Consider the following 21,316-nt stretch of genomic DNA (forward strand, 5'->3'; position numbering starts at 1 on the left):
TTTTTAAATTTATTTTATTGCTTTTTCACAGAGAGGAAGGGAGAGGGATAGAGAGTTAGAAACATCGATGAGATAGAAACATAGATCAGCTGCCTCCTGCACACCTCCTACTGGGGATGTGCCCGCAACCAAGGTACATGCCCTTGACTGGAATCGAACCTGGGACCCTTCAGTCCGCAGACCCTGAGCCAAACCGGTCAGGGCCCTCAGAACTTCTTACAAGTGCAAGTTTACACTCTTGACTTACATTTCCCTACTTCCCCTCCTCCCCCGCACCCAGTGCCTGCCAACCACCATTTTATATGGAATCGGCTACTTTTTAATCCCACATGTGATACCGTATAATATTGGCCTTTCTCTGCCTGGATTATTTCACTTTGCACAGTACCTTGCAGTTTCTCCCACGTTGTCCCAAATGTCAGCATTTCCTGTGGCTTCATAATGTTTCCTTGTATATTCCTTATAATATTCCACTGTGTGTGTGTCCCATTTTCATGATTCACTCGCCCAGGAGGACGTGCGGGCTGTTTCATGTCCTTGCTGTTGGGAATAATGTTGTCATGCACACGGGAACGCCGGTGTCTCTTCTGAGATTTGATTTCATTTCCTTTGGGTGTACACCCAGGACGGGGATTGCTGGGTCACATGTTTATTCTATTTTTTAAATGTTGAGGAACTGCCACTGTTTTCCATAATTGCTGTACCCGTTTACATTCCCACCAGCAGAGTAAGGGTTCCCTTTCCTCCACACCCTGGCTGTTGGTTACCTCTTGTCTTTTCTATAAGAGCATCCACAACATACTGCACTAAGATGGCGAGTTTCAAGTCACCTAAGGGAAGAGGTATGACTCTCTGGCCAAAAATTGAAGCCACGCAGGACAAGCCGGTGTGCCCCCGCCCAGAGTTAACGGCCAGTGCCCACATCTGGTTGGAGCTTCCCCAACGCAGAAGCCAGAGGGCGGGTCGGCGAGCACCCAGGAGCAGCCCAGCACCACCCAAGGTCGGTGTATATACACCCCATGGCCCACCCCACTTAAGCGAGACCATGCTGAGACCCTGGCTCCCACCACGGTTTCCCAGGCTCCCCTGCGGATCCAGAGCCGAGCCCTCGTGGCTGAGTGCACACCCTTCATTAGCTCCCTCCCCCTCCCCATCTCTCTTCTCACTCTCCTCCCCAATGCTCCCTGCACCTGCCAAATAAACCGCCTGCACTCCAGGTCTGTCCTCAGGGTCTCTTCTGGGTACAAACTCAATGGGGACTCTCAGCAAAAAGAGATTTCACCCGAAGGCTATTGGAAGCTCAAAGAACTGAAAGGAGTGGGAGCTCCCAACCAGGCCCAGCAAACAGGCAGGCCCAGGAGCTCAGGAGGCCGGGCCTGGCCAGGACCTGCAGCGGGAAGAGCCAGTCCACGTGTGGCCACGGCCCTCAGGGAAGAGCCAGTCCACGCGTGGCCACGGCCCTCGGGGAAGAGCCGAAGGCTGAGAGCCACGTCCAGTTTGCAGAGTATAAGTCAGGGCCTGACGGTGGGTGCAGGTTGGAAAAAGAAGATGCGCCCTTTGGCTTCGGGGTGGGAGATGGGTGCTGCCCCCTCCCCAGACGTGTCCCATAAGCTGGGTGCTCACAAAGAAGAGCTGGACGCTCAAAAGACCAAAAAACACAAATGTCCACCCCAAGCAGAAAAAGACCTATTTTTGCTTCACATCTATTTCGTGTTATTCTCCAGGGACATGAACAGGGTGTGAAACCATTGGCTGTTTCCTGTTGTTACCATCAAAATGACAGGCAGAGCCCTCCCCGCCAGCCCTCTGCTTATTAAAATGTCCGAGGCATTACAGTTTCACGGGAGACCAAACGTTATGTTCCTCCCCAGTCGGATACTGGAGGGGGTTTTTATATAATTTTTAAGTTAACCTCTGCCTTTGTAAACTCCACTGTGATCTTTCTACATGCGCAACATAGTTCAACTCTTACACTAGACACTCCTTTCCTCCAACATCCTTTATTGTGTTCACAAATCACATCTCATTTTGTCTTCAGTTTTCCTAATCCTACAAGACCATAAAGCACAGGACTGAGGTCCAAGGTGTCGACATAAGAAAAGTCTAAACCTATAGATCAGTGGTTCTCAACCTGGGCTGCACATTAGAATCACCTGGGAATCTTTTTAAAATCCTGATTTCTGGGCCTCCTCCTCCGGAAATTCTGTTTCTTTGTGACTAATGTTGTGGCCCCACCCCATCACAAAGAAACAGAATTTCCAGAGGAGGAGGCCCAGAAATCAGGATTTTAAAAAGATTCCCAGGTGATTCTAATGTGCAGCCCAGGTTGAGAACCACTGCTGTAGAGAATTGTTATGAGCTTATTTGGGCCAAACTGACAATTGCTGGGAAACGAAATCTCCAGGAATGGAGAAAACGGCAGTTTTGCAGCTGAGTTGATACATCAGAATCGGAGGAGGAGGTGGAAAGAGGCTCACAGGAAGTCCATGGCGGGAGATGAAGGGGGCGGGAGAAAGCAAAGAGGGGCAGCCTCTGAGGTTGGGTGAAGAGTAAAGGACAGTTAACCGTCAGCACTGACAGCACAGGGAGATGGCATTTCTGGGAACAAGATAACAATGAGGGTGTCTGTGAGCTCGTGCTCTGGTGTGTGGCTGTGCCCTGAGAGGTCTGGAAAAGGAGATTACTGACTTTTCACAGGTACGTTATCTCCGATGCAAAAGGACAACAGACAGGCTCCGTTATGGTAAAGACTGACCTCTGTCAAGGAAGCTACAGGCCTAGGATGTGACTACCCCCAGGACCTGCTTTTCGTTGGGAATTTTAATGTTCAGACCCTCCTGGGTGGTTACTTTTGGTCTCTGAGCCTGTAAGGCCCACCCTGCAGGCCTCCCCTGAGCCTGTCAGGTTTCGTGTGCGGCCCCTCTTTGGTCTGCAGAGGCAATAGACCAGCGGTTCTCAACCTTCTGGCCCTTTAAATACAGCTCCTCATGTTGTGACCCAACCATAAAATTATTTTCGTGGCTACTTCATAACTGTCATGTTGCTACTATTATGAATCGAAACGTAAATATCTGATATGCAGGATGGTCTTAGGCGGCCCCTGTGAAAGGGTCGTTCGACCGTCAAAGGGGTCGCGACCCACAGGTTGAGAACCGCGGCAATAGAGCGTAACAACAGGAAGTGCTTCTCCAGCACCGCTCAGCAAGAGCAAGGGGCTAAGTGCCCTGTGTGCATTGTCTCACCAGTCCCCACAGTCACTCCCAGTCCAGATTCTCATCAGCTCTGTTTTAGGGATGATGAAACTGAGCTTCAAAGCCTGGAATAATGTGTCTGCATTCGCCCTGGTCATAGGTGACAGGGCTGGGGTTTGAACCCGGTTGTTTAACTATCGCTCATATTCCTAACAAGCACTCCACGGGCAAAACAAGGGGTCTGGAGTCTACCCGCATGAGGATTGAAGTTGCCCAAGTCAACGGTCACTTCCATATCAGAGAGCAATTCCGAGCCCCCCTCTGCCAACCCAATGGTGGGACCCCCGACCCTAACTGCGCTGAACACGAGCTACCCTCCTTGCTTTGAGGGATAATTGTCAGAGTTTTCCATTTCAGCCATTCATCTTTTTATTTTTCATTTCTTTATTATAAAATGTAAGTGCATGTGTCTATATTGTGGCACATCAAAAGTCTTAGGTAGTGCTAATAAATTGAGAGGCAAAATCTCTCTGGGGGGTGGGAGGGACAGGAGGTTCCATTTAATGACCTAAAGATGGGCCTGGAAGAGTCATAGAGAGAATCCCGCATAAATTATTCACGTTAGAATTTTAGAATGGGAGGATGCGGCCATCCAGTCCTTGCATTTCAGGGAGGGAGGCCCTGGGGAGCTAAGAGAGGGCCCACTGCCACCAGATGGAACCAAGCAAACCGAGAACCAAGGCACCGCGGCTCTGTCATTCCTCACCCGATGGAGGTTACTGCGCTTTAATACATTATGCTAAGAACTCTGTGGGGTTTTGTTCGAGCCTGAAGTGTGTAGAGGTGCTACTCAATCCTTTAATGTTTGACTTAATTTCTGAATTCAGCACTTTATCACGTGTCTTTTTTTAAGCTATCACACTTATTTTGCAGGGGAAACGTGTACTGTGTACCTAACCCCGTAGTTCTATTTCTGTTTGATTTGTCCTCTGGTGAGGAATCACTCACTTTCTTAGAGTCCTGTTTCCTCGTCTCGGAGCAGCAGCTGCTGGTTCCCAGTGGCGGCCATGCTGAAGCAGCCAGGGTTGTGCACATCAAACGGACACTGCGGGTGACACATCTGTCGCATGTCCAGTTACTGGGCTTGGGGGCAAGAGCCACATTGTGCAAAGTCTACATTTGGGCGGCGTGGACATGTTCCACCACATAAAACCCGGGGGGCCTCTTGTTTCTATTCAAAGACGATGAAGCAAAATAATGGGTTGGTCTATTCTTCTTTTGAACAAGGAAAAACACATGAAAATCCAGTTTAAAAAAAACAAACAAACAAATTGCAGCAGCCAAAGAGTATTTGGTATTATGGCGGGGAGTGGGGGAGGGGGAAATGTGTCCACAGTGCACAGAGCCTCGGGCCTCGGAGGCGCATGTCCTGCGTGGACGCTGCCAAGAGCTGGGCACCTGCTGAGCATTCGCACAGAACTGGGACCCGGGAGCCCTAGCTGGTTTGGCTCAGCGGATAGAGCACCGGCCTGCAGACTGAGGCAGGTCCTGGGTTCGACTCTGGTCAGGGGCACATGCCCAGGTTGCGGGTGAGATTCCCCAATGTGGGGACGTGCAGGAAGCAGCTGATCAATGATTCTCCCTCATCATTGATGTTTCTATCTCTCCCTCTCCTTTCCTCTCTGAAATCAATTAAAAAAAAATTTTTTTTAATTAAAAAATAAACAAAACAGAATTGGGACCCGGGGCAGCTGTGGAATGTTTGCGGCCAGGAGAGACAGGCTGGTTTTCATCAGGAAGGTGAGATGACAGACAGAGGCCACTGCCTTTGAAGGAAGAGTTTATCACCTACATTTCCTAAGGGAAGGGGGCAGGCCCTCCACACAGGGCCTCGTGGGAAGCACCGTGGTCCCTCGGCCAGGAGGCAGAGGAGCAAAGGAAGGAGGATGGGCCAGAGCCTTCACTGTGGATTCGGAGGGACGGACGCGGGGATGGCAGACAAGCTGGAGCGAGTTCAGGGAGGAATGGTTGAACAATTCTGTGAGACTGAGCTCTAGGCGTGCTCTGCGTTTGTCTGGCGCCTGGCGCCCGGCAGGGAGATCTCGCTTGGGGTGTGAGAATTAATGAGGGCCGTGGGGTGGCCGACTTGCCTATGAAAGGTGCTCACAGGAGGGTCACTGGCTACCTCTAGGAAGCACCTAGCCCTGGGGGGGCGCTCTCTCCCCAGCCAGCCAGGCCCCTGAGACGTGAAAGCATTATAAAACATACAAAGTAAAAAGCATGATTAATACAGAAGACAACCATTGCACAAGTTGTTTTTAGGCAGTTAACCCAAAATAAAATGTGTCGATCAGCAAAACCTGTCACAATTGCTAGAAGCTGAAAACAACCTAACTATCCCCCGCTAAGAGAGCAAGAAAATCCTGAAATATACACGCAGTGAAACATGAAACAGGGGTTTAACATACTGTTGCTGAAGAACGAGGAGTAAGATGGGAAGTGGTCAACACACATGAAAAATGTAAGTTACAAAACCCCATGTTCTATATGACCTGCTTTTCTGAAAAAAACGGAAAGTTATTTACAAGCATAAAAAGGAGAGACTGGGGAGATGTGCCCACGGTGAGGTCCACAGTTATATGGCTTGTGAGGTTATAGTCGATTGATTTTCTTCTTGCTCCTTATTTGTATTCTTAAGAGAACATTCCCGAAGAAATGTTCCCTACTGTTGGTTCTGCTGGGTCATAGACCCTAATCCGTGGTCGGCAAACTGCAGCTCGCGAGCCACAGGCGGCTCTTTGGCCCCTTGGGTATGGCTCTTCCTAAGCCTTAGGAGTCCCCTAATTAAGTTGATAACAATGTACCTACCTATATAGTGTAAGTTTAAAAAATGTGGCTCTCAAAAGAAATTTCAATCGTTGTCCTGTTGGTATTTGGCTCTGTTGACTAATGAGTTTGCCGACCACTGTCCCAGTCACAGGGCAGCTGGGAGGACCATGTCTTACCGCAGGCCCCATTCGAACCCACACCCTCTGGGTTGCCCAGTGACCGAGCGAAAGCAGCATGCCCAACCGGGGTACCCATGCCTCCGACACCCAAACAGGCTCGCCGAGCTGTGTACCTCACTCTCAGCGGTGAGCAAGGCTGTCTCTCCCCCACAGTGGTTCTCAACCTTCCTAATGCCGCGACCCCCTAATACAGCTCCTCATGTGGTGGTGACCCCCAACCATAAAATTATTTTCGTGGCTACTTCATCACTGTCATGTTGCTGCTGTGATGAATCGTCATGTAAATATCTGACATGCAGGATGTATGTTCATTGTTCGCGACCCACCGGTTGAGAGCCGCTGCTCGGAGTAGCTCCAAATGCCCAGGTCACTGGGCTCCAGAAACCTGCCGAGAGGGCAAAGCCCTAGCGTTTCCTGGGGCGCGTCGCCTGCCAGCAGCTCGCACGTGTCCTGCTGAGGGTCACGGCGTTTGCTGCTCCCTAACCAGGCCCCACTAGCACACTCCCCTCCACAGCAGGACACCAAGATGGTCACTGTCCCTCCAAGCCGCCGTTCCCCATTCACCGCCGAGAGCGCTGAAGCTCAGAGAGGCTAAGTGCGTGCTCGCAGTCACACACGGCGCTGAGGGAACCAGCTCTCTCCAACTCTAAAGACACTAGTCCCCACGGCATCTATAATAATAAAAGCGTAATATGCTCATTAGACCGGACATCCTTCCGGACGTCCTTCTTTCCAGACAAAGCCGCAGCAGGCGGGGGCCAAGGCAGAGGTGGCAGAGGCCCCTGGCCACAGCGGCAGCGGGCAGAGGCCAAGACAGAGGCGGGCAGGGGCTGAAGCAGAGGAGGGCGGGGGCCAGGGCCAAGGCCCTTGCATGAATTTCGTGCATCGGGCCTCTAGTCTTTCAATAAGTGTTTATAGAACAAATAGCCAGACAAGGAGCCCAATAAATCCTGTACATGTGACTTTACTTCCACATTGTTTTGTTGACTCCAAACAAAATTTCCTGGCCTTATCACAAACCAAGCTTCACTCTTATGACTCCATCAATGGTTGCATGTAACAAAAATCGCGTCTGGCTAAATTAATCAAAAATAAAGGGATTTTTGGAGAGGTGGGGAGAGATTAACCAAAGAACTTGTGTGCACATATGCATAACCCATGGATGCAGACAATAGTGTGGGGAAGGCCTGGGGGAGGAGAAGGTCAATGGGGGGGAAAATGGGGTATCTGTAATACTTTCAACAATAAAGAAAAATTAATTAAATAAATACATCTATATATATAAAAGGTTAATATGCTAAGTGTCCCTCTGACTGGTTGCTATGATGCACACTGACCACCAGGAGGCAGGCGCTCAACACAGGAGCTGCTGAGCTGCAGTGACTTGGCAGCAGCGGTTCTCAGGTGATGCACCCCAAAACCAGAGAGGAGGGAGCTCAATTCCTAGCGGGACTGCGTGATTCCACCTTCGGTTGTGGGTTATGTTGTTGCTGGGGCACTGTTGGCCCTGAATCTGGTTACTGCTCACTTGCATTGGCGTTCCACACCCTGTACAACAGCAACTTTGCAGTGTGCCCTCTCGCACTCTGGGACCCCTTGGGGGATGTCGGAGAGCCGGTTTCAGCCCAATCCCCATAGGCCAGGCCAAGGGAGCCCACCTGCCAGAGGGACCCCGCTCACTCCACAGAGGCCCTTCAAGCCACGGCGCCACCCCAGGTGTGGCTAGCTGGGGAGGGACCACGGGATGTTGGCTCCAGAGTGGGACTGGGCGAGACGGGCCTGTCTTGCCCAGTCCCACCCTGCCGGCCACCTTCTAATTAATTTCCTTTCAATGTGCACGAATCCGTGCACCAGGTCACTAGTAAATAAACAAAGGGATTTGTGGAAAGATAAGGATTAGCCCATGGAATTAAAGCAACTGCTGACCAGCTGTTGAGAAAGACAGAAAGCAGGTAAAACTGGGAGTCAAGACGCAGAAAGTCACAGCGGGGCTCTTTGGGCCTCCACCATGGGGTGAATCAGCTGCCACTATTTCCAGTCCTTGTGTCACTGCTTCAAGCCTCGCATTCCAGCATGTCTGACTGACATCATCTGGACCCGTGTCCAGCCCGAGGCCGGGGACGAGGGTGCAGAGGAGCGGGGCGCCGTGAGAGGCAGCTCCACCAAGACTGCGTTCAGGAAAGGAAAACATGGACACAAAACGTCGGCTACAACGACAGTGACACACCGAGACCGTGACCGCAGGAGCAAGAGTTCTACCATTGGCAGCATTCGAAGAGACACACTCCCTACCAGCACCTCCTGAAGAAAGGTCCAAACCATTTAGGGTGCTGCTTCTTAAAAGGATCGCTTTCCACTTAAAGCAAATAAAAGCGGTTACAAGGAAAGCTCTCACAAGCCGTCTAGTGTTATCTCAAATGACTTTTGACGGCAACGTTACTTAGAGGTGCACAAACATAAAATTAGGGAGATAAAAATCTCTCGACTTACAGCACTTGTTAAATTATAAAGCCGCAATAGGTTTTAAAATTCAAACAAAATGACAGAAGCAATATAATTCCAATTACTCACGGAACTTGGTCTTGGCAGGTGGCGTTGCGGGCGCGTGGAACTCGGCGTGGCTGTGCTGTGGCCGGTCTTGTGATGACTCCGTTCTCCCGCCACTTTGTCCCGTCAAGTCAATCCTCCGGGAACCTTGGGACAGAGGGCCAGGTCATGACTGGGGCAAGTTGAATTATCTGCACAATTCAAGATGGGTGAATCGGTGGATAATACCCAAAAGATGTGTAGATGCTTCGGCATCCCCTATCACTCTGAAATGTCAGCTGTTACAGGATCTTATAAGAGGAAACTTGGGAAATGTTAGAAATACCAGAGCAGGTGTCGAGTACCCCTTCCCTGCAGAAAGCGTGGAGCATGCCAGGGTCTCCATTCTCTCGCGGGATGTGAGCTCCCTGATGAGCATCATGTGAGGGAATGTCACGGGTGGGCTTTAAAACCAGCCGGGTATGGGGCTGAACACAGGCTTTGCCATTTACAAACGGTGTGGCCTCAGGCATGTCCTTAACCACTCTCAAGCTCAGGTTCTCAGTCCAGGTAAAGCAAATAACTTCCCTGCAGGAGTTAGAGGGCTGGGTTTCTCCCCTGGCTAAGTCACTCTGTCATTTCAGCAAGTCAGTACGACCTCTGCAGCCCTCCATGTCTCCGAGTGAAAGTGAAGGCGTTAGTGGTTCTCAACAGAACATTACTGTCCCCCACCCCAGGGACATTGGGGACTGTGCGGGGTGTCTCTGGGTTGTCACAAAGACGAAGGGAACCAAAAATGCTAAACGCCCTGTGGTGGGGAGGACAGTCCCATAAACAGAATTGTCTCCATCTGAGCACCAGCAGAGCCTGTTGTGGAACTAACCTGGGTCACCTGAGGTGCTTTCCACTTTGACATTTTATCTTTTATTTTGTGTCGTTATTTTCTTTACGGTTCTGCGGGAACAGATAGTTAACTGCTGTGAGCCACCAAGACACACACACAAGCATATTTTATCGAAATAAAACCTGTGGAGAAAGAAGCGGCTTGTCCGGGTGGAGCAGAGGCCCCGGCAAGTCCATGGTGTGTGAGGCAGAAGCTGCCCTGGGAGGAGTTCCTCGCGGAGCTCACTATGGAGAGGAAAGGAAACGCAGGTTTTTTAAATACAGTGGGGCCTTGACTTGCAAGTGTCCCGACTAACGAGTTTTTTGAGATACCAGCTGTCTCTCGGCAGATTTTTTGCATTGAGTTGATAGAGTAATTTGAGTTAACGAGCTCCTTAACGAGCTCGGTCTCAGAACGAATTAAACTCGTAAGTCAAGGCCCCACTGTATATTTTTATTTCAGAGAAAGCGAGAGGGAGAGAGAGATAGAAACATCAATGAAGAGAGAGGATCATGGATCGGCTGCCTCCTGCATTCCCCACACTGGGCATCGAGCCCGCACCCAGGCACATGCCCTGACCAGGAATGGAACCGTGACCTCCTGGTTCATAGGTTGACGCTCAGCCCCTGAGCCACGCTGGCTGGCAAGGAAACACATTGAATGAGCACAGTTGCAGCTCCTCTGAGCTGGGTTGTCCCACGGAACCCACGGCAACCCTGTGTGCTAGGGCCTGTTCTCTACATTTTGCAGGTGATGAAATCTACCCATAAATCCAAGGATTGTTTTCTAGTCTAGATGAGTTAAATTGTGTGCATATGTGTGTGAGTTTCCAAAATCCTGGAAGAGAAACAGAGCATCGGTTGAAATCCTGCACCTTGTCCCGGAGTCCTGCCCCCTCTGCCTTCGGGGCCCAGACCCAGGGCACCCACCGCCACAGGCGGCCTCACTGGCCCGGCCTCAGAGAACAAAGGGTGCTCCTTCCCCACCGCCAATGCTCCCACCTCCTTCCCCAGGACTGACCTCTTTCCAGGACAGCTGGTGGTCCGGCTGTCTGTTCCTTTCGGGGCAAACTCCAGCCTCCGCCCCCAGGACTCCAGTATTGTTCTTTTGCCCCAAAAGACGTCAGCACACATTGCTCTACAAGTGCGTTTGCCAAGTGGGCTATTCAATCTTTAGTAAAGCCATGTGGGACCAGCCAGAACCCCAGGCAGGGCCCTTTGCTCCCAGCACAGCTCCTGGCACGCTCTCCTCTGGCTGAAGAAAGAGGAGATTGTGGTGTGGGTGTTGCCAGAAGCTCCGGGGTCTCTGCTGCTGATCCCGGACAAGCATACTTTCCATCCTCGCCGTGGCTTCCCCGCAGACATGCACCGACGGCCAGGCCAGGCCGGGTGCAATACCAGCCACATGCCCAGAGAACCCCAGGAAAGCTCCGGGCCAGGTGCAATACCAGCCACACGCCCAGAGAACCCCAGGAAAGCTCCGGGCCGGGGCAATGCCAGTCACACGCCCAGAGAACCCCAGGAAAGCTCTGGGCCGGGGGCAATGCCAGCCACATGCCCAGAGAACCCCAGGAAAGCTCTGGGCTGGGGGCAATGCCAGCCACATGCCCAGAGAACCCCAGGAAAGCTCTGGGCCGGGGGCAATGCCAGCCACATGCCCAGAGAACCCCAGGAAAGCTCCAGATCCGGAAGGAACATGCAGAGCAGCCGCAGCCCTGGGGAAACCACGTGACTCCTGGGGCATATCTAGAAAAGGAAACGCAGGTGGAAGTGGGGCTGTAGGAGACAGAGCCTGGAGGTAAACCCTCCTGCGTTTCTGCGCGAAGCCTGCGGAGGTGAGGGAGCGGAAGGAGCCCCTGCTCCACGGCCCGGGGCTGCGGGAGGAAGGGACTGACCGCCCTGAGAGCTGGCCGCCAGGGCTGAGCAGAGACCCGGAGCCCGGGGAGGCCAAGCAGGGAGCAGGTTCTTCAAAAGCTCTTTTCTTCAATGGCTCCACGTGTTTGTAGTGAGGTTAGGACGAGGGGCTTTTCATTATTCAAAAGCACACATAGCCAGCCGGTGTGCTCACTGGGTGAGCGCCAGCCTATGAACATACCTATAAAAATAAAAGGGTAATATGCTAATGAGACTGAACAGCCCAACGACCTTCCGGACGACCTTCTGGAAGAAGCTGGGGCTGCAAGGGCCTCCCCCAGGGGTGGGCAAACTTTTTGACTCGAGGGCCACAATGGGTTCTTAAACTGGACCGGAGGGCCGGAACAAAAGCATGGAGTGTTTGTGTGAACTAATATAAATTCAAAGTAAACATCATTCCATAAAAGGGTACGGTCTTTTTTTTTTTTAGTTTTATTCATTTCAAACGGGCCGGATCCAGCCCGCAGGCCGTAGTTTGCCCACGGCTGGTAGCCCCTTGCTTGAATTTCCTGCAGCGGGCCTCTAGTTATATTATATAGTACACATTATGTAACTCCTCCTCCACCACCTCTTCCTCTTCTTCCTCTTCCTCCTCTACCTCCTCCTCCCTACCTGTACCTCATCTTATCCCTCCTCCTCCTCCTCCCCCACCTGCACCTCATCCAGTTCCCCTCCTCCTCCTCCTCCCCCACCTGCACCTCATGCAGTTCCCCTCCTCCTCCTCCCCCACCTGCACCTCATCTTATCCCTCCTCCTTCGTGAGAGTGCTGGCATGAAGAGGAGGGCTTCCTCACAGGGAGACACTAGATGGGGTGTCAGGCAGGGTGAGAACAGTCTCTCTGTGGAAAGGCAGCCCAGCAAATGGGGACAGCCCCCAAGGAGTGAGGACATGGGCAGGGGAAGGGGTGGCAGCGGAGGTGTTAGACTAGTTACATACCAGGGGGTTGATCAAATGAGTAAATAAATAAAGATAATGGAGCCAGGTTTCTCACGCCGATGAGAAGACTGGAGAACTAGTGCAAGTGATGCGCAGAGTAAAGACTGTACCAAGTGCCAGGTGACGAGAAAAGGATGGGCAGGAGTTAAATTCCTAAATGGCAATTACTTTTGAACTTGCCTGGAACATCTTGTATAAGGCAGAAACCTAGACCTACTGAGGTTGATTCTCATATTATTGTTTTGATACTCAATATTATTATAGTGAAGATAATTCTGCATTCATTATAAAAGTTTTAGCTAGCATATGTTTTCATCTAGTTCCAATATCTGTTGCATAAGTTCCTGGGGGAGAAAAATTCTAGAACATTGATCTTACCCTGTGAGTTCATGTTGAAATCATCCAACCAGAGATTTTAAGTAAGAATTAGTGTTGGTATAAACCCTCCTTCTCCCCTTTTCAAGTGGCATTTGTATAAAAGGAGAAAAAGAGAATAAATTCTCACTGGCCATGCTGTTTACGAAGACAAGGAGGGAAATTATTAATTACATAATAATTGAAGCGCTTGAAGTTGGCGTGCTACATCAATTTTTAGTTGGGGTGCAGTGTTGAAAAACTAACTCATTCATTGGCTCAATATGTAGTTTGACTTCGTAATGGGACTATTTCTTTTTATTATTATTATTGATTTTTGGAGAGAGAGAAAAGGAGAGAGAGAAAAAGAGAGAAAAGCTACCACCTACATACCAGCTACTGGGAATTGAGCCTGCAGGGCCGGGCAGTTGTCCCTACTTGGAATGAAACCAGTGACCTTTTGGTGCATGGGATGATACTCAACCAACAGAGCAACACCAGCCAGGGCCCTAATGGAACTATTTCAAATTTCTTTTTAACATGGAATTATAGAAAACAATTGCTTTTTAAAATCATCCAAATAACTACACTATGTCTTATGCTTAGATTTTTAAATTAATTAATGCTTTATTATTAAATTAGAGGCCCGGTGCACAAATTCATGCACCAGTGGGGTCCCTTGGCCTGGCCTGTGGGATTGGGCCAAAACTGGCTCTCTGACATCCCCCGAGGGGTCCCAGATTGCAAGAGGCACAGGTCAGGCCGAGGGACCCCTCTGGTGCACAATCGGGGCCGGGGAGAGCCATGGGAGGGTTCCAAGGCATGTCTGGCCCATTTCACTCAGTCCCAATCAGCCAGACCCCAGCAGCAAGTTAACCTACTGGTCAGAGTGCCTGCCCCCTGGTGGTCAGTGCACATCATAGCAAGCAGTTGAGCGGCCTTAGCATATCATTAGCATATTATGTTTTGATTGGTTTAATGGCCGACCTGTCTACCGGACACTTAGCATATTAGGCTTTTATTATATAGGATATTTCAAAATATACATGGTTTCTACCACTTAGATATAACAAATATTTCATTTTTCCTAATCACATTTTTTTATCGTTACAAAAGTGAAATTCACCAATGTGGCTTCTGTCCTTTGTATGACCTTGTCCAGTGCCATCCCCATCCCTCTGGTCCAGAGACTACTGTTCTGAGGCTGGCGCATCCATCCCCAGCATATTCTTACACTTTTACATCCTATGTACATAAACAACATAAGTCTATTGTTTTCCCTTCATGTTACAGTTTTAATATTTTTCCTTATTGATATGCATACTTCTAATTCATTCCTGGTGATTTCTGTAGGGTCTTATCAGTAGTTTATCTATCCATTCTGCTCCCAAAGGAAATCTTGGTTGTTAGCAATTTTGCACCATTACAAACAAGACTGTGTCGGTGGGAGGTGTGCAGGAGGCGGCTGGTCGATGTTTCTCTCTCATCGATGTTTCTAGCTCTCTGTCCCTCTCCCTTCCTCTCTGTAAAAAACAATAAAATATATTAAAACAAAAAAAGACTGTGATGAATGTTCTGCATTCTTCCTGGAGCAGAGGGAGGCGAGATTTTCCAGAGAGACCTCTCCATCCATTTGCCTTCCATTGCTTACATGATGGGGATATATACGGCTGTAGCGAGGGCCCAGAGGTGGCTGCACAATTCTTCCCCTCATGGAGGAAACAGCACGTACCTTCCAGCCCGTCCTCCACAGTGAGAGCTAAGACATCCGGGGCACGCAGCTGGAGGGCCAGGCAGGTGCTTACAAAATCTGGAACCACCGGTGCAAGCAGTGGTGTGTGCATAGGACACACAGCCAAAGCTGGTTGGGGGTTCAAAGGGGAACACACAGTAATGGTGGACTGATCAACAGTCCCCCAGAGATTCCCCCATCTAACCCTCAAAGCCGGTGCGTGTTTCCTCACGTGGCAGAAGGCGCTTGGCAGGCGGGACTAAGCCAAGGAGCTGAGACGAGGAGAGGACCCGGGATGATCCGGAAGGGCAGTGGGGTCCAATGTAATCACAAGGGCCCTTATCAAACAAAGCGCAGGAGGGGTTTGGGGAGATGCTGGGAGATGCTGGGCTGCCCCAGGAAGAGGAAGAAATGCAGGCGGCTTCTAGAAGCTGAGAAGGGGAAGGACAGGGGGCCTCCCTTGGGCCTCCAGGATTGCAGCCTCCCCAACACCTTGATTTGGGCCCAGTGAGACCTATTTTTTTTTATGTTTTTATTGATTTTAGAGAGAGGAAGGGAGAGGGAAAGAGAGATAGAAACATCAGTGAGAGAGAAAAATCATTGATCAGCTGCCTCCTGCACACCCCCTACTAGGCTCGAGCCTGCAACCCGGGCATGTGCCCTGACTGGGAATCGAACCGGTGGCCTCTTGGTTCCTGGGTCAACGCTCAACCACTGAGCTACACTGGCCAGGCGTGAGACCCAGTTTTGACTTCTGACCTCCAGAACTGTGAGGGAATACATTCGTGTCCTAGGTCACGGAGTCCCTGGTAATTATTAGAGCAGAATGTGAAATTCACCCCAGCAGAGGTGGTGAGGGTCCACCTGGTGCCATCACTAACGAGGAGGCTCACCGCGCCTGTGGTCCCGAGAGCAAGGCTGGCGGGCGTGCGGACTGGCCCGAAGAAGCCGCCAGCCGGGACGGGAGCCACTGGCATGCCGGGGCCCCGCAGCACGGCCCCGCCTGGGGCCTGACCACCAGCCCCTGCCGACAGCCGGCGATGGCCTGTGCGGTCTGTGGGTCGGGGTGGCTGAAGGAAGCCCGTGTGCTCTGTTGACTTTCCTGTCTGGGACCTGGAGGAAGTTCTCTCTGGCATCACTTGGCTCCGTCGTCCACCCCTGACCTTGGAGTCCCAGGCATTGTTTCCTGTGTCCGGTTCTGCGTCTGAGGGCGGCTCCCTGACCTCACCCGCGGGGGTCCTGCGCCCCAGCCCCAGGGGTCCATCCAGACCTCCCGCCGGCTTGGACCGCCGCCTCTGCCCTCTCACTCAGATCCGGCTCCGGCCGTTGGCTCCCGGCCCGGTCTGTCTGAGCAGGTCTGTGCCTTCTGACCGTTTTGGATCTGGTTGTTCATTCCCTGGACTCCTGACCTGGCTGTGCTGGTCCTGACGCTGAGACCGAGGCCTTGCCTGCCGGTCACATCTTGTTCTCGCTCTGGGGCTCTTACACAAAGCTCGCTTCCTGGCTCATTCTCCCACCGGCTTAGTGTCGCACCCATGTCCAAAGGAAGGTCTTTCTCTGCTGCACCCTGAATAAAGGAGCAGCCACGATGAATCCACTACCGACTGGGGTGCCAGGAGCCATGCTGCGCTCTCCCCACACATCCCATCCGACCCGAGAAGACCCCAGTGTGCGGGGTTCGGAATATCAGTGCCCAAGGCCTCTTCTGGGAAACACAGCTCCTTCCTCTGGCAGAACTGCTCCCATCAGCCCCTGAGGACCATGTGGACACAGTGGGCGCAGCTAATCCTTATTCTCCGCTCGCCTGGCCTCACAGCGCCGTGTGAGCAGAGCTGATTCGAACGCCCCCCACACCCGCCCGCCAGGACTGGGCACAGGCCTCGGGCCAGGGCCGAAGCATGGCCTTTCCCCAGAACCCCATGCATGGAGCCTGGAGGAGGAGGCCTGTTCCTGGGAAGGAGGTGAGGGGGCACACGCAGAGGCGGGAGCCAGGCCTCTAGTCTCCTGGGCAAGCTGGCCGAGGAGAGTGAGAGAGGCCCAAGGACACGGGAGTCACACCGAGAAGATGAACTGTGACAGCAGTCACGTCCCCGGAGACACAGTGCGTGGTGGTTCCAAGTGTGAGCTTAGAGTCAGGCCGCTTAGGTCACCTGGGGACACAACCTCTCTGCGCCCGCGCTCCCACCTTTGTAAACAGAGGGTCATAGAGCACTGACCTCGCAGGGCTGCTGTGAGGACGGGAGGACTCGGTGCCTGTGAAGCGCGCCTAACGGAGCCCGGTGCCCGCACACGGTCCTCACCCAGTGACCACTGTCAGAGGCGGCTCCAGCGGCCCCGCCAGCCGGCTGCTCCTGCCTTGGCCTTGATTCCCTGAGCACATGGTTTTCTCTTTTTGCCTAAACTACTGTTTGGCCCCTATTGTAACCTGAAGAGTCTTGAGGAATATAGTGATTCTTTTCCTAAATTCCTGAATTCCAGGAGATGCTCTAGGACAGTGGTCGGCAAACTGCAGCTCGGCAAACTGCGGCTCATGAGCCACATGAGGCTCTTTGGCCCCTTGAGTGTGGCTCTTCCACAAAATACCGACTTCTGTGAATGGGCCGTGAAGTTTCAATCGCAGTGTACGTGTGCTCCCACACGTGGTATTTTGTGGAAGAGCCACACTCAAGGGGCCAAAGAGCCGCATGTGGCTCACGAGCTGCGGTTTGCCGACCACGGGTCTAGGAGAACACGGTTTATCTAGATAGGTCTGGCAGCCCTCGGATATTCATTGTATTTTGATGTGCGTAGTTCTCCCCTCTTTGCTAGTCTCCTTGTACTTTACTCCATTAAAGGCTCGGGATGACTCTACAATTAAAACGCCAGATGAACTTGATTCAACCTGGCATTTCCCATTTGTATTTAACTCCAGTTCCCACTTTCTTTCCTGGGACCTTTCTCTCCTAGTCTACAGGACTAGTGTTGCACAGAACACACTGTGCTGTGATAAACAGAACATACAGCTGAGAAGATTGAAGAATCTGCTGGGTGACAAGTTGGAAACGCATGCTCCTTCCACAATTGTGCACGCACACAGATGCCCCCAAGTATTACTCATCATTTGGGAAGGAAGTGTTAGATATACCGGTTTTGAGGTCACCTGTCTGTTTTAAGTGTTCGTTTCTCAGAGAACAAAATCTCAGCTGCTTGCTCTTGAAGATGCATCTAGACCCGTGGTCGGCAAACTGCGGCTCGCGAGCCACAAGCGGCTCTTTGGCCCCTGAGTGTGACTCTTCCTAAGCCTTAGGAGTACCCTAATCAAGTTAATAACAATGTACCTGCTTATATAGTTTAAGTTTAAAAAATGTGGCTCTCAAAAGAAATTTCAATCGTTGTCCTGTTGATATTTGGCTCTGTTGACTAATGAGTTTGCTGACTACTGATCTAGACCATGCAAAATTAAGTAGAATTAAATATTTTTAAGACAATTTTGAGGAAAAAAAATTATCTGAGGCATGCAACAGGCCTCTTCTTTGAAAAATTACAGGAAGCGCGGCTTTGCTTTTCTGGCTGCCAGAGTCCGTTGTGGAAGAAAAACTAGGCTGGGAGGTGTTCCATTCTAATTCACTCTGTCAGATACCTGTGTCTTCATTTACGGGTTGGCCAAATGGTTGCACAAGTACGCCCATGTCCCGGGCGCCACCTTCTCGCTTCTGATCATCCAAAGCTGTGCTTCTTGAGCTGCAGGTCAAACCTGAGCAGTGGATATCCTCCTCCTCATCACCACCGTCATCATCATTACGGGTTGATATTGATTGCCAGGCCCTCAGAATTGTCAGAGGGGACTTCTGGACCAAGGGCGAGACCCGGCTCCCTCTGGCAGCCTTAACAATCTAAATTAGACTGCACTGTATAACAGTTTTTGGCATCCGGCATGGGACTTGCCAAGTGTTATGGCTTCAGGCACACGGAATGCACACCCCTGTTCCAGGGAGGCGGAATATTTTTCCAAATCAGTAGATAAAACAAACTCCCTGACCTCAACTTGCTTCCTGGCGCCCGGAGTCCTGAGTCGCCGCTGAAGAGTGTCTGTCTGCTATCAAGTGACAGGCACATCCAGACTGGCTCCTGCGCACAGGACCGGGTGGCACCCGATCCCGGCTCCATCTTCGGAGCCGAGATTCTGGCTGCAACCTAAAGATCTGAGTCCAGAGGGCAAGGGGCCAGGGCAGATACCATGAAATGCCATTGGGTCAGCCTGGAAGGGCAACTGTGGCTTCTTCGGGCATGAGGCAATGTGCTGCGGCCGCAGCTGCCGAGAGCCGGCACCGGACCCTGCTCAAAGCACGTCTCCAGCGTCCTGCCTGGAATGGAGACAGGCCTGCGGCCCTGGCCCAGGGGAATGCTACGCACAGACTTTACACTTGACCCAGCCAGCCGAGGAGGGAGCCACTCCAGCTCAGGGAGCCGGAGGCTTCCGCCCTAAGCGCTGGGTTAGGGGGACACCTGAGCTGTTGGACAGTGACATCTGCTGCCTGTGGCAGACACTGCCGCCTCCCAGGTGAAACAAGGCTTCGCTGAGCTTGGAAGACTCAAAAGCAGTTAAATGAGTGGGGACATTCCAGGGATGGTGTAGAGAGAAGACAGCAGCAGAAGTGAGAGTGCAGAGCTGAAAACCCCTTACAGAGTGTTACCTTGAGCGTCTGTGATCACAAAGTCTTTTCTGCAGAGGAGTGGTCACAGCCAGGGTCACCAGCGAGGGGGAAACGGACATAGAGAAAAGGGGCTTAGGGCCCAGCCAGCGTGGCTCAGTGGTTGAGCACCGACCTATGAACCAGGAGGTCACCGTTCGAATCCCGGTCAGGGCACATGCCCGGGTTGTGGGCTCCATCCCCAGTGTGGGGTGTGCAAGGGGTAGCGGGTCAATAATTCTCTCTCATCATTGATGTTTCTATCTCTCTCTCCCTCTCCCTTCCTCTCTGAAATCAATAAAAATATATTTTTTAAAGAGAGAGAGAGAGAGGGGCCTCACCCAAAACCAACCCTGATACACCTTGATCTCGAACTTCCAGCCTCCAGAACTGTGAGAAAATGAATTTCTGTTGTTCAAGCCCCGCGGTCTGGGGTATTTGTCACGGCAGCCCAAGCGGACGAACCCAGACGGCAAGGCCCTCGCTCCTGGGACAGCCTGGCCCCTGGCGAGGTGCCTGGGAGACGGAATGTAGTCACAGGCTGACGCAAGGTCTCCAGGGATGGGCCCCTCGGGGGAGGGGCCTGTCCACCAACTCGCTGATGGTTTGCACAAAGTTCAGTTTCACGCCCTGGGCTCCCAGGGGAAAGGGACTTCATGATCAAAAGACAACAGCACCTGTGGTTTCACAGCACTTCCTCTTCCGGAAAACCTCCCCTCCTCAGAGAACCTCATCCATGAGGCTGTAAACACCGTGGCGGTACTTCATGGTCTCCCTCAGACGCTGTGTGTGCCGGTTGGTCTCTTGCAGGGACAGCACCATGTTCAGCCTGATGCCTGGAACACAGTGGGCCCTCAGCCATTATCTGTCAACGTCAATTGAACTTCAGAAGAAAAGACCAATGACCGTATTTGTGAATTTCAACCATTCTGAGGGCAAGAATGAGGATGCATCCTACCTCCCGGCCCTAGCGGGTACACAGAGGGCTTGCAGCCAGGAGATGTTGGCTCGCAACGGCATTCAACAGAACAAGAACCCAGCCACTTGAAACATCTGCTGACAACGGGGGTTCTTTCTCGCGTGGGTGACGTTTGCTCATCTTTGCCTCAGTTTGACTAAGGTTTCTCAAGCTGGTTTTTCTTTCAACATTGCTGGCGTCTTGCCAGAAAAGCGTTATAAAACAGCAGTCTTGAGACAGTCAGCAGAACATCTGAGTCATAACCGAGGCAGAACCCAGGAATTTGAAGTGCAAATAAACCATTTTTTTCTTGCAGTATCTGAACCAAAAATACATAGTAAATACAATCTAGAGATACAGGTGGTTGAAGAGACTGGGACTTTAAGATCTAATGTTTTTTGGGTTTTTTTTTTTTGCAGCATTGGATGAGTAAAACAGATACCTTCTGCTCCTTCCTTTTGGTCGTTCGAAAGCTGTCTCTGACCCATGAAGGTCAGAACAATGGGTTGAGTTGGATATGCAATAACTTTCCTTCCAGAGCAGCAGCATGACTATTCAATAAGGTAACGGACATCGCTGTAAACCAGTGGTTCTCAACCTTCTGGCCCTTTAAATACAGTTCCTCATGTGACACAACCATAACATTACTTTCGTTGCTACTTCATCGCTGGAATGTTGCTACTGTTATGAATCGTCATGTAAATATCTGATATGTAGGATCGTCTTAGGCGACCCTGTGAAAGGGTCATTTGACCGCCAAAGGGGTCGCGACCCACAGGTTGAGAACCGCTGCTGTAAATAAACCTAACCGTTCCCCACACAGCCGTTCCTTTGATTAAAATGCTTACCTTGTGAGTTTGCGGTATCTCCCCGCGCTTGAGCGTTGCGCTTGTACAGTGAAGTTTGGGGGGCAACTAGCCGTGCTCTGTGCCCTGGGACGTGGACACACTTCCGCCTCCTTGCCTGTGGATGAGTCGCAGCCGTTATGAGGTGTTGACACAGTAAAACCTAAAAACTCTGGGGAAAATCCTTGCCTCTGCTTAGGGCTCTTCACCTGTGGGGGCCAACCCCCGCCGTTGATCTCTATCAGCCTGTGTGTCTATTCAACATTTCTCTGACTTTTGAGCCTTAAAAAAAAAAAAAA

Source organism: Myotis daubentonii, chromosome 4 (assembly GCF_963259705.1).
Source record: "Myotis daubentonii chromosome 4, mMyoDau2.1, whole genome shotgun sequence".
In the NCBI taxonomy this organism is placed as follows: Eukaryota; Metazoa; Chordata; class Mammalia; order Chiroptera; family Vespertilionidae; genus Myotis; species Myotis daubentonii.